General features: G+C 36.6%; 1 protein-coding gene across 1 annotated transcript in view; it reads right to left on the reverse strand.

The window, feature by feature from the left end:
* acsl2 (acyl-CoA synthetase long chain family member 2) overlaps positions 1-8066 on the reverse strand; it is a 31765-nt gene extending 23699 nt beyond the window's left edge. The window contains exon 1 of the mRNA XM_026197698.1: positions 7902-8066. The gene's annotated coding sequence lies outside the window, so the exon portion shown is untranslated. The remainder of the gene's footprint in view (positions 1-7901) is intronic.
* Between the last annotated feature and the right edge of the window lie 4679 nt (positions 8067-12745).

The raw sequence follows: 12745 nt of genomic DNA on the forward strand, positions 1-12745 counted from the left end.
GAATACTCAACACTAGAGACGCCGGAGCCAGCCAGCATCACAACTTTAACTCTGGGTTCAGTGTGGGATAGAGAGCCAGATGAGCCAAGCACACAAAACAACCCTGTAGTGACTAAAAAGACTAACTATATAGCAGTATGATTAATATTTACAATAACAGTATAATAATATGGATTTGAAATTGATAAAAAAAAATTGTTATCCACACCACAAAAACTTCAAGTCATTATTTATCCCGTAACCGTTCATACTACTAATAATAAAACATAATAATAATTTAACAAATAAGAGTGGTATTGTTTAATATCCTTATTATTCTATGCTGTCATATTCAAAGAGTATGCTATAACCTAACTTGGCACACATATTAAATTCATGTTTATAGCAGCTATTTTACAATGATTCATACATCTTAAAAAAAAAAAAAAAGTCAGTATAGCTGGTAAAACTATTAAACGTTTAATTAAAAAAAATAGAAAAAAATAATAATAATAATAATATATTTAAAATAATAATTCAAAAAAATCATTCATGTGCAAACAGCATGCACATTCAAAAAACATTAAGGGTATTTTTATTTATACAATAAAACCATAATCTTGTAATTAATAGTAAAATTAATTATGATTCATACATTCATTTATACATTTATATATATATATATATATATATTATATTGTAATAGATGATGTAATATATATATTTAACATATTATAATAAATTATCATATATAATTTAAAGTATATTTTAAAATGTAATTTTTATAATTATAATTAAATGTATTTCAATGTCACTTGATCCTTCAGAAAAGCATCAATTTATTGCTTAACACAGCTGAAAACAGTAGCACTGCTTAATATTTTTTATGGAACCGGAAAAAAAACTAAATAATTTTTTTATTTGAAAAAGAAATCTTTTCTAACATTATAAATGTCTTTTTCACTTTAATGTGTTTCTGCATAATAAAAGTATTTTTAAAGCAACACCATGTAACATTTGCTCACAGTTTCCGCATGTGGTTGATAATCACAGTTGTCTGTTACCAGTGTTTTAAATACTATCTCTTTATAAGTTTGCCACTGGGCAGCACAATAGATGCAAATCTTTCCAACAAATCCCTTTTTGGATTCTTTGCTGGCTCTGCCATGGCATTTAGAGATGGTTTACAACTGAACTTATTTTAGAGTATATTTTAAAGTAAAAAAACTACATAGTGTTTCTTTAAATGTAGAGCCATGCCATTTATTTATTTGATTTATTTGCAGATTGACAAGGATACTTGTTAATATGTAACCTTGCAAAGAAAAAAAAAACAACTAAATTCCAAGGCTCTTTCTAAACCCCAACATGTGGTCCCTTTAGAGTCAAGGGTTAAAGCAACACAACAGTAAAGAGGGACATCCCTTTCCATATGAGCATCTCTGCATCGCCTTCTCTCTGTCACAGGTCAACAAAAGCTGGAGATAAATGGATTTCTGCCATCTGAAAATGATTACGCATCACAGATGAGGACAGAGCTCTTTCTTTCTCTCCTTCCCTTGCTCATTCATAGGGGCCATTGTCAGAGGTAGACAGGCACTATTGTGTGCTTCTAGCACTCACTTGGGAACTTAAACAGAACAAAGAGGAGAGAGAGCGACTGAGGCTATTACTCAAACTGGTGCTAAATGAACTCAAGCGCATCTCAAAGAAAGGCCTGCAGATTTACAGCCTCCGTCACTGAAGACAGCTCTCAGACACCAACCCAGCAGAGAGCATCGACTCACAGAGAGCAGCACTGAGGAGATAATTGTGTTTTTAATAGGTTTCTCTTAATTCAAAAACAAGTTCGACTTTAACTTTTAAAACCAAACAACTCACATGTAATGTACTCACTCTCTCTGAAATGATACAAAAGCAGTCACTGGGACTGTACACTTTATACTATGTATACTAATAATATGACTAATAATGCTGTTCTTTGGAACTTTTTGTACTATATGTAAACTTTAGGCATTACTATGTATAATTTACATCTACTAATATGTAGACCTTAGGTACAAAAATGTTTAATTTGCATACTAATTTGTACATTTTGATACTAATATACATAATTTATGTACTAAGATGGACACTATAGGTACTAATATGAACATTGTGATTCTAATATGTAGACTTTATGTCCTACTGTTTAATTTACATACTAATTTGTACATGTTGGTACTCGTATGTAAACTTTAGGCACAAATATGTACATTTTGGTACTAATATATACAATTTAGGTACTAATATTTTTTTATTTACCTACTAATATGTACACTTTAGGTACTAACATGGTTAAGAGGTAAAAGTACCTTTTTGTCTGTGTGAACAGTGTTTTTAAAATTGTAACCATTTAGCCATCAGCTACAGTATCGCATCAGACAGTGCACTATAGATCCCCTGCGGAACAGTTCCACTCATTCTCTACTATAGGAGAAAAAAAATGGTATCTGTGAGGATTTCCAGTCAGGATTTAGACTGTATTATAGTACTGAAACTGAAACAAATAACCTGCTCTTATCATCTGATCATGGTTTTCTCTCTCTACTAGTGCTATTGGATCTTAGTGCTGTGTTCGACACTATTGACCACAACATTCTTTTGCATAGACTAGAACACTTTGTTGGCATCAGTGGAAGTTCATTAGCATGGTTTAAATCATACTTATATGACCGCCATCAATTCGTAGCAGTGAATGAAGAGGTATCATATCGATCACAAGTGCAGTATGGCGTACCTCAAGGCTCAGTACTAGGGACATTACTCTTCACGCTTTATAAGTTACCCTTGGGAGATATCATCAGGAAACATGGTGTTAGCTTTCACTGTTATGCTGATGATACTCAGCTCTACATTTCTGCGTGGCCCGGTGAAACACACCAATTTGAAAAATGAATGGAATTCATAGTCGATGTAAAAAACTGGATGACTTGTAATTTCTTACTCCTACATTCTGAAAAAACAGGTGTTAATTATAGGACCTACAAACTCTCCATATAATAACTAAGAACGCTGTCAAAGACTTGATGGCTGCTCTGTCAATTTTTCATCATCAGTTAGGAACCTAGTTGTGCTATTTGATCTTTCCTTAGGCTTCATATCTCAAATGCAGAAATGTTTATCCATGCATTTATGACCTCAAGGTTAGATTATTGTAATGCTTTATTGGGTGGTTGTTCTTAACGCTTGGTAAACAAACTCCAGTTAGTCCAAAATGCAGCAGCTAGAGTTCTTATCCTATATAATCCTCCACATCCGCTGCATTCTCAAAACTCACCTAAAAACAAAACTGCACCTAAACCCTGCAATAACCTACCTAACATTGTTCAGGAGGCAGACACACTCTTGCAGTTTAAATCTAGATTAAAGACCCATCTCTTTAACCTGGCATACACATAACACTAATATGCTTCTAATATCCAAATCCATGAAAGATTTTTAGGTAAACCGGAACCGGAAACACTTCCCATAACACCTGATGTACTTGCTACATTGTTAGAAGAATGGCATCTACACTAATATTAGTCTGTTCTCTCTTATTCTGAGGTCACCGTAGCCACCATATCCAGTATGTATCCAGATCAGAGGGTCACTGCAGTCACCCGGATCCAGTACTTATCCAGACCAGGACAACTAGAGCCCAGATACAGATCCCCTGTAAAGACCTTGTCTCAGAGGAGCACCAGGACAAGACCACAGGAAACAGATGATTCTTCTGCACAATCTGACTTTGCTGCAGCCTGGAATTAAACTACTGGTTTCATCTGGTCAGAGGAGAACTGGCCCCCCAACTGAGCCTGGTTTCTCCCAAGGTTTTTTTCTCCATTCTGTCACCGATGGAGTTTTGGTTCCTTGCCGCTGTCACCTCTGGCTTGCTTAGTTGGGGTCACTTCATCTACAGATACTATTTAAACTGAACAGAGATGACATCACTGAATTCAATGATGAACGGCCTTTAACTATATTTTGCATTATTGACACACTGTTTTCCTAATGAATGTTTTTCAGTTGCTTTGACGCAATCCTTTTTGTTTAAAGCACTATATAAATAAAGGTGACTTGACAGAAGAAGAGATATGAAGCCTGACCTCGAGACAGCACTGAACAGACTGCACCTCCCTCACAGCCTTGTTTTCAGTCGTATCAAATTATATAAGGTGTCTACCCCGACTAAGGTCCAATACTGAAGAGCATTATTAGTGTTGTTGCGGGTCTCCACATGTGGCCACAGGAAGCAGCTTTGCGGTTGTGAACCTAGGACGGTGTCGCTTCCTGTGCAGAACAGCTAAACTGCATTTTTGTTTGTTTTTAAACTCATAAAATGGCACCCATTAAAACGAGTCATAAACATTATAGGTTGTAGCTGAGAGAGGAAACCTCAGTAATTGGGACGATGGGATGCAAACAGTGTGATGAATGGAGAAAAAAGTGATCTGACTTCAGTTTAGCCTGGTGGATGATAAAATTATAAAAACAATTCAACAAACTCACACTGAAAGAAGAACTCAAGCGGTGTTTACCTGCACTAAGCATCTGTAGCACTGTCCTGGCAACCACATCGCAACATAGTGAAAACCAATATTGCAATAATGCATTACAAGTAACACAAGTTATATAATCAGATTACGTTAAGTAACTACAGTAGCACATTACTTTTCAATCTTTTAAGTAATGAAGTAGCCTATTTTTAAGTAGTTTGTGCATTTATGCGCGCCTCTACGTAGGCTATATACAAAATATGTGCATAATGGTTACTGTAGACAATGTGAACATGAACCTCTTACAATGCCAAGAAAACCCCAGGGATCTGGAACAACAGGGACATTGTTAGACTTAAACAGGATCAGGATCCAGGACGAACATCAGTTCCCAAGTGTGTAAGGTAAAACCTCACCATTAGGAGACTGAATGTAGGTGAGTGAATGCTGTTCAGTCGCGTAAGGATGGAAAATCACAAGAACTGAAAGGAAACCTTCATGAGATCTCTTTGATACTGCAATTTTTCCGCGATGTCTCAAAGATATTAACTGAAAACTTTTACTCACATCTCAAACACTTCTCAAATGTACCTCAAGAAAAGGTACACGTTTCTTCTAGTTTTAGAAAAGATCTCCATAACTTCTCAGACTGCATTCAGATTTGCCCAGATCTCAAATTCAGACATTTTAATATCAATTTTAAGATCAATAAGTATTGTGTAGTGCTATGCTACAATATATCAACATACAAACGTATCAATTGTCTATTTTGATTTCCCTTAAAGCAATTAAAAAGAAAAACCTGAGATAATTTGGTTAACTGAACAGTGTTATCATAGAACCGTTTATACATTATTTTTAATATTATTAATTTTATTGTGTTTCAATATTATATATTTTTTTATTTAAGTCGTTTACTAATTCGTCTTGTTTATGCGGTTTTTTTAGTTTATATTTAACTTAATATTATATTTAATATTGTTTGCGCTTTTGTCTAGTTTTTTTTTATTACTTATTTCAGTTTGAATAAATGTAGAACTTCAACTTATTTCAATTGGTTTCAAAGACAAAATTTCTCATTTTCATTTCAGTTTTTCCGTAATATTTATTTCAGCTAACAAAAATAATTCGCAACAGTTTCAGTTAACGATAATAACACTGGAGTCTGACAGTAATTAGTAATTGCTGAAAAGAGGGAAGTGAGAATTACAGGTTCACAGGATATGATGTCATTTGAAGTGGACTCTGAAAGTGGCATTCCAGAGGATCTGAAAGGGAATATAATGAGGAGGCAGGGAATGAGAGCGCAGGAGCGCCTGCCCAATGCTTAATGAATGAAAGAGGGGGTGAATGAGAGAATGGCCTGGGTGTTCTCTGGCTGTGATTCCCAAATGAAGCATGAAGAACACAGAAACACACTGAAAGGGTTTGGAGAGGAGAAGGAAGAAGGAACGGGGAGGGTGCTGCATCACGGCAGACAAATTAACTGTATGGGAGCAATAGAGAAATGTGGAGAAGCATTGATGTATCCCTATGTCTGATATATAATGTGACACAGTCAAATGTAACTATGTAAGCCTGTACAGTGGAAGTTATATGTTACTACATCGCTACTGTGAAATATCAGAATCGTTTGCTGAAGACACACCTCACAACACGTCTCATCCTACAGGTTTCTTTTGCTTTAATGGCTTTTTGTGCCGCTCAAAAATGTGTTACTCCCAAAACTATGAGTCATTGTAAAGCATTTTCCCGAAGAACACCAACCTGACTACAAAACAAACTTCTGAATTCTGGATTGTGTGAATGTGTTCCACCAGCCTAAGCTCATTCAGCATGACTAGACATGCACAACATCTACAATGCTCCACCAATCTTCTGCTTGGCAGCCAAAACTGGCTCTTGCTCTACAGCAGTCAGTTTGGCTGGCAGCATTGTAGTTTTATTTCCTTGACGTACAGCAAGAAGATAATTGAGAAAAACACACCCAAATGACCCGGCATGACATTAATAAGAAACAGTATATAAAACTACCTTTCCAACAATACCTGTGCACTTACTGTAGATTACACAGACACACAAGACTCACATAAAACAATGTTAATCAAATGGATGTGGAAAAACTACTAAATCAACTGCATACACCTGCAGACTTAAACATGTACAAATGACATACAAATACAGTATATAGCCAATATAAATAGTACGCCTATGTGTTTTCATAAGGGCACATCGGCTTTATTAATCAAGCACCAGTGTTAGGAAGGTTTATTTGGAAATGTAATGGGTTACAGAATACAAGTTAGCCATATTTAAAGTTTAATAAGAAGTGTAATTATTTCAAATACTTTATTAAATATATGTAACTTATTGGGCTACAGTTGATTACTTTTCTACATTGCTAACTAATGTCTTTTAAACCAGGCAGGGTTAACCTTACAGTAGTACTCAACACTTATTACTGTAACCCTTCCTCATTTCAATTAAGATTATAATCATTTTATTTTAAAATGCAGCCACCAAAACAAAACAAAAAAAACACCCCTTTTTACCTTTTTTTTTTTTTTTTTTACCTATTTTTACATACAGGTTTAAAATCATAAGAAATTGTTTAATAGCCATATGATACTTTTTTTTAAATCTGATCTTTATGACAGGAAGCACTGGGGGGGGGGGGGGGGGGGGTCTTAAAAATTTAAGCATATAGCCTAAATAAACCAAATAGGAAATAAAACAGTTATCAAATGTCCTATATCTCCTAAACTCCTGAAACATCGGGGTCACATATTTTAGAGCAGTCAATGCAATTTGGGCAATACATAAATAAATTTAAAAATCTTACTTTAACTGTAACGGGTTAGAATTAGATTGATTTTGTAATTAAATTACATAATTCCGTTACATGTAACTAGTTACTCCCCAACACTGTCGAACGCTGGTATGAATTAAGGAAACCCCATTAACAGTACCTTAGATTGTTAACAGTAAACAGTATATTGTTAAGTTAACAATACTCCAACTATTAAAGTGTTTTAAAGTCGCCCATTTATAAGATATAAATCTACTTGTTTACAAAACACGTGCACGTGTCACGCGCTGACGCCAAACTTTAATAAAAGAGACGGGACGGAATAAGTTCATATAAAATCACTTCACTCACTCAAAAGACGACGTGTGCACATTAAATTCACTTTAAAGTACTGAAGTGATGCTAAACAGACCGAATGTTGGACGAGTGTGTGTGTGTGTTTGCGAGCGAATGATGAATGGATGAATGAATGAATGAATGGGTTTCCATTGATGAATTTGGCAGCTTCTTCCGTCTTTCGAGATTCTTCGACGGCTTTTCTAAATCGTTGCATTTGTACATATCTGTGGGGGTTTTAAGAAACGGTCTCTTACCTGTGTGTGGAATCTGGGTCACCCGTCCTCCAAAAGTGTGTCTATTCTCCTCAGACTGTGCTAAATGCCTCCCAGACCCCGGTTCCAGCGTTCAGTCCCTCTCACAAACACGCCCTTGCTTGCTCCCCCTCTGAAGCCAGCCTGCCCCTGGCCAAACCGTTACCGTAACAAACTTCTACGGGTATTCCCAAAACCTCCTAATCCGATGACGTGCTTAAACGTATTTTTTGACCACATCCCCCAGTATACTAAATATACTGTCTGTTAAAATACCGAAATTATATCTAACTAGATTTACATCACAGATTTAATTTAATGCTAAAAAACCTAAACTAAAACTTTTTTCGAGCATTGATTTTCATTAGTGAATCAGTCATTTTGCATGTCCCATTACATTTTAATGAATTATACTCAATAAAAGATAAGCTCAACAGCTCTGAAAATTTTATTTATTTACAGTTTAGCAAACGTTCCTAATAAAAAGGTTGAATTAAGTTTTTTTTTTTTTTTTTTTACAAAAAATCTAGTCTTGGGGACACATATGTCCCCCTTATTAAACATACCTGATTTAGATCATCAGCTCTTTTGTAGAGTGCTAAATTAAATAAACTGGGTCAGAAAAAAGAAACATACAAGATGCAGTTCTGAGGATCCCACTGCAGTCATGGGGATCACAATTTTATATTTTATTTAGTTTTTTTTATGGTTCATACAGACATAAAACTGCACCAATCTGGACAGAAAAATATCTTTTTTTAATCTGAAAAATTTGATTGCACCCCCATATATCTGTGATCGGGAATTATTATTTTATTTTTTTTAGGTGGGGAGTTCCATGCATTTTTTCCAAAAGTGCCGCAGTAAAAAAAAATATAAAATTTTTATAGCAGTTTGTAATAGGTTTTTTTGTTGTTGTTGTTGTTTACAAATGAAAACAATAAATAAAATGTAATAAACTGATCAGGGCTTTCACTGTGAGGTTGAGGTACCACCTGAGGAGCATAAATCCTCTTCAGAGTTGTGCATGTGAGTGCGTTTACGCTAATCTTGGTTCTGGGAAACAGCAAAAACATACAAAACGTGCAGAGCAGTGGGTCCCCAGATTGAAAACCACTGGTTTATGTGACTACTCGGGTGGCCATTTTGCCATATTTCTGCCACACAATGAATGTCTTATTTACATTATGTCTGTGAAGAGGCATGGTAGCAAATTGATGGCAAGGCCACAATAGCATGTTTGTGCTGAGGTAGTATTGACACTGTCCGTTCCTATTCAGAGTGCACCAAAAGACCCTAAACATACCGTCAAGGCAACAAAGGAGTGGCAGTGGTGGTGACTCGGGCAGTAGACAAGCTTAAAATCAATTGGCAGAAGAGCGAGCGTCCTAAGAGTACATGTATGTAAAAAAAACTCTCCACCGGGGTTGTTGAGACAGTACTCCAGTCCAGAGCTCCCTCCATGAGGAAAATCTATGTAACAAAGTGGTGTCTTTTCCCTTCTTTACTTTACTTTACTTTACTTTATTGGTTTATAGTAATGTGGACAACCTCTTTTAATCAAAAGAGCAGCTTTAGCCTCTACGGCTAATTTCCAGCTGTAGTCCCCAGCCAGTTATTAATTGGCATACATCAATAAATACATTGCAATTAATACAAGGCTTAAGCAAGAGCTTAGACAAACAAACAAGGTGGTACAAAATTGAAACAGACAAGCAGGCACAAATTACAAAGACATAAAAGCAGGTCAAGCAATAAACTAGAGAAAATTGACACCAAAGATAATCATGCAGTAACCATCAGTTGGACCCAGTTAACTTCCCAGTTGTTTCAGTGCTGGAGTTCCTGTAGGAACAGTCCTCCACAAGGTTATACCCCTCCACTTTGAAGGTATACATGGTGGCATTAGCTGCTTACCACACCCCTCTTGATGGCCAGTCATTGGAGAGAGACCTGCTGGTTACCCGTTTCCTCCATGGTACCCTGATGTTGAGGCAGCTGGCATGCTCTAGAGTCCTGCCATGGGATTTGGCCATGGTTCTAGATGCTCTCTGTTGACCTCCTTGTGGACCTTTAGAGGAAGATTTGGACAAGTACCTTGCAGTCAAGAATGTATTCTTGTTAGCCATCTCTTCTCTTAAGAGAGGGGGTGACCTTCAGGCCCTATCTATGGACCCTTCTTGTCTTGAATCTGCACATGGCATGGCCAGAGCTTTCCTATACCATAGGGCATGCCAGGGTTTGTTCCTAAGGTTCCCTTCCCTGGTTCCACAGCCAGTTGTGCGGAAAACCTCTGACCTCCTCTCTTTTGGGACCTAGACCAGGAAAAGCTAAAAGCTGTATGTATCCAGTGCGAGCCCAGGCCATGGAAGTGGGCCATCTACCTAAAACACAAATGGGAGACAACACCGACTAGGCAAGGTGTAAGGAGTAAGGAGACCTATACTTAAAAACAAGGGGATCAGTCTATGAGCTGGAACACAACTATCCTCGATTAGCAGATTAATAGACAAAGAATTCAGAGCTTACTTGAGAGAGCGTGTGACCAGAGGAGCCCAACTTAGTTATAGAAGCAATGCAAAAACACATTTGCCATCAGACTGCTATATTCCAGAGCAAAGTAAGTTTGTGCTGGAGCATAACTACAAACCCGATTCCAGAAAAATTGGGACACTTTACAAATTGTGAGTAAAAACAGAATGCAATGATGTGGAAGTTTCAAATTTCAATATTTTATTCAGAATACAACATAGATGACATATCAAATGTTTAAACTGAGAAAATGTATCATTTTAAGGGGAAAATAAGTTGATTTTAAATTTCATGGCATCAAAAAAAGTTGGGACAAGGTTAAAGTTCAGGAATAGGATGTTGTACCATTCTTGTCTACTACAGGCTTCTAGTTGCTCAACTGTCTTAGGTCTTCTTTGTCACATATTCCTCTTTATGATGCGCCAAATGTTTTCTATGGGTAAAAGATCTGGACTGCAGGCTGGCCATTTCAGTACCCGGATCCTTATTCTACGCAGCCATGATGTTGTAATTGATGCAGCATGTGGTCTGGCATTGTCATGTTGGAGAATGCAAGGTCTTCCCTGAAAGAATGGGAGCATATGCTGTTCTAGAACTTGGATATATCTTTCAGCATTGATGGTGCCTTTCCAGATGTGTAAGCTGCCCAAGCCACACGCACTCATGCAACCCCATATCATCAGAGATGCAGGCTTCTGAACTGAGTGTTGATTACAACTTGGGTTGTCCTAGTCCACTTTAGTCCGGATGACATGACATCCCAGTTTTCCAAAAATAACTTCAAATTTTGATTTGTGTGACCACAGAACAGTTTTCCACTTTGCCACAGTCCATTTTAAAAGAGCCTTGGCCCAGAGAAATGCCTGAGCTTCTGGATCATGTTTAGATATGGCTTTTTTGACCTATAGACTTTTAGCCAGCAATAGCGAATGGCACGTAGGATTGTGTTCACTGACAATGTTTTCTGGAAGTAATCCTGAGCCCATGTTGTGATTTCCATTACATTATCATTCCTCTATATGATGCAGTGCCGTCTAAGGGCCCAAAGATCACGGGCATCCAGTATGATTTTCCAGCCTTGACCCTTACGCACAGAGATTGTTCCAGATTCTCTGAATCTTTGGATGATATTATGCACTGTAGATGATGATATCTTTAAACTCTTTGCAATTTTTCTCTGAGAAACTCCTTTCTGATATTGCTCCACTATTTTTCACCACAGCATTGGGGGAATTGGTGATCCTCTGCCCATCTTAACTTCTGAGAGACACTGCCACTGAGAGGCTCTTTTTTATACCCAATCATGTTGCTAATTGACCTAATAAGTTGCAAATTGGTCCTCCAGCTGTTCCTTATATGTACGTTTAACTCTTCCGGCCTCTTATTGCTACCTGTCCAAACTTTTTTTAGAATGTGTAGCTCTCATGAAATCCAAAATGAGCCTTCAAACAGACTTTTTTCAAGTCATTTCTTTTCATTCATTTCAGCAGAAGATAATTAAAATGTTAAATGTTAATAGCCAAATTCCCCAATACATCTAATCACACGACGTGATCACATTAAAAATAAGAAAAATAAACTATAATGCAACCAATGCCATATTATGAGAAAAAGAAACAATTAATTCATTGAGGCTATGTAGTAATGGTTCCAATTGGATCTGAAAACCCAAGGTCCAACCCAAGAGGGTTTGGGTCCAAAACTTCGAAGAGTGCCTCGGACACAGGTTGGGTTCGGTATTAGTTGACTCAGGTCTCAGGTAATTTAAAATTAATGTGCTTTTTCCTAATGGACCTGATAAGACCCAATCCCCTGGTTCATCTCATCACAGCCCCATAGGTTATAATGCAGTCTACATCGGAAACAAAATTGATTAGTTCACCTCTCAAGTCTTCGGGTTTGAGTCATTTATTATTTTTTCATGTGCCCGCTTCCATGACAGAAATTATAAAAATAATTTTTTTAAGAAATAAAATGCTACAAATTGATACCAGAATTGCATTTGTTAAAAACGGAACATGCATGGGTTTATATCACGGATTATAATGCGCATCTCGACCGCACCAATGGCATCGGATGTAAACGAAGTAAACGGATGTTAAGAAATACAGTATGTGTCCTTAAAGTCTTAAAAAGGATAATTTTAAATGTTTTCAATGTTAGACATAAAGATACTAAAGCTTATTTGTGCTAGAGAATGAAAAATGTATAAAAACAGTAATTGCGACTTTATAAAACATTCAACTGCAAGAAAAAGTCAGAATTAAAAGGTAATAGTTTTTTTTTATCTCTCAAATCTGACTTTATTTGAGTTT

The sequence above is a fragment of the Carassius auratus genome, chromosome 22 (assembly GCF_003368295.1).
Source record: "Carassius auratus strain Wakin chromosome 22, ASM336829v1, whole genome shotgun sequence".
Lineage (NCBI taxonomy): Eukaryota > Metazoa > Chordata > Actinopteri > Cypriniformes > Cyprinidae > Carassius > Carassius auratus.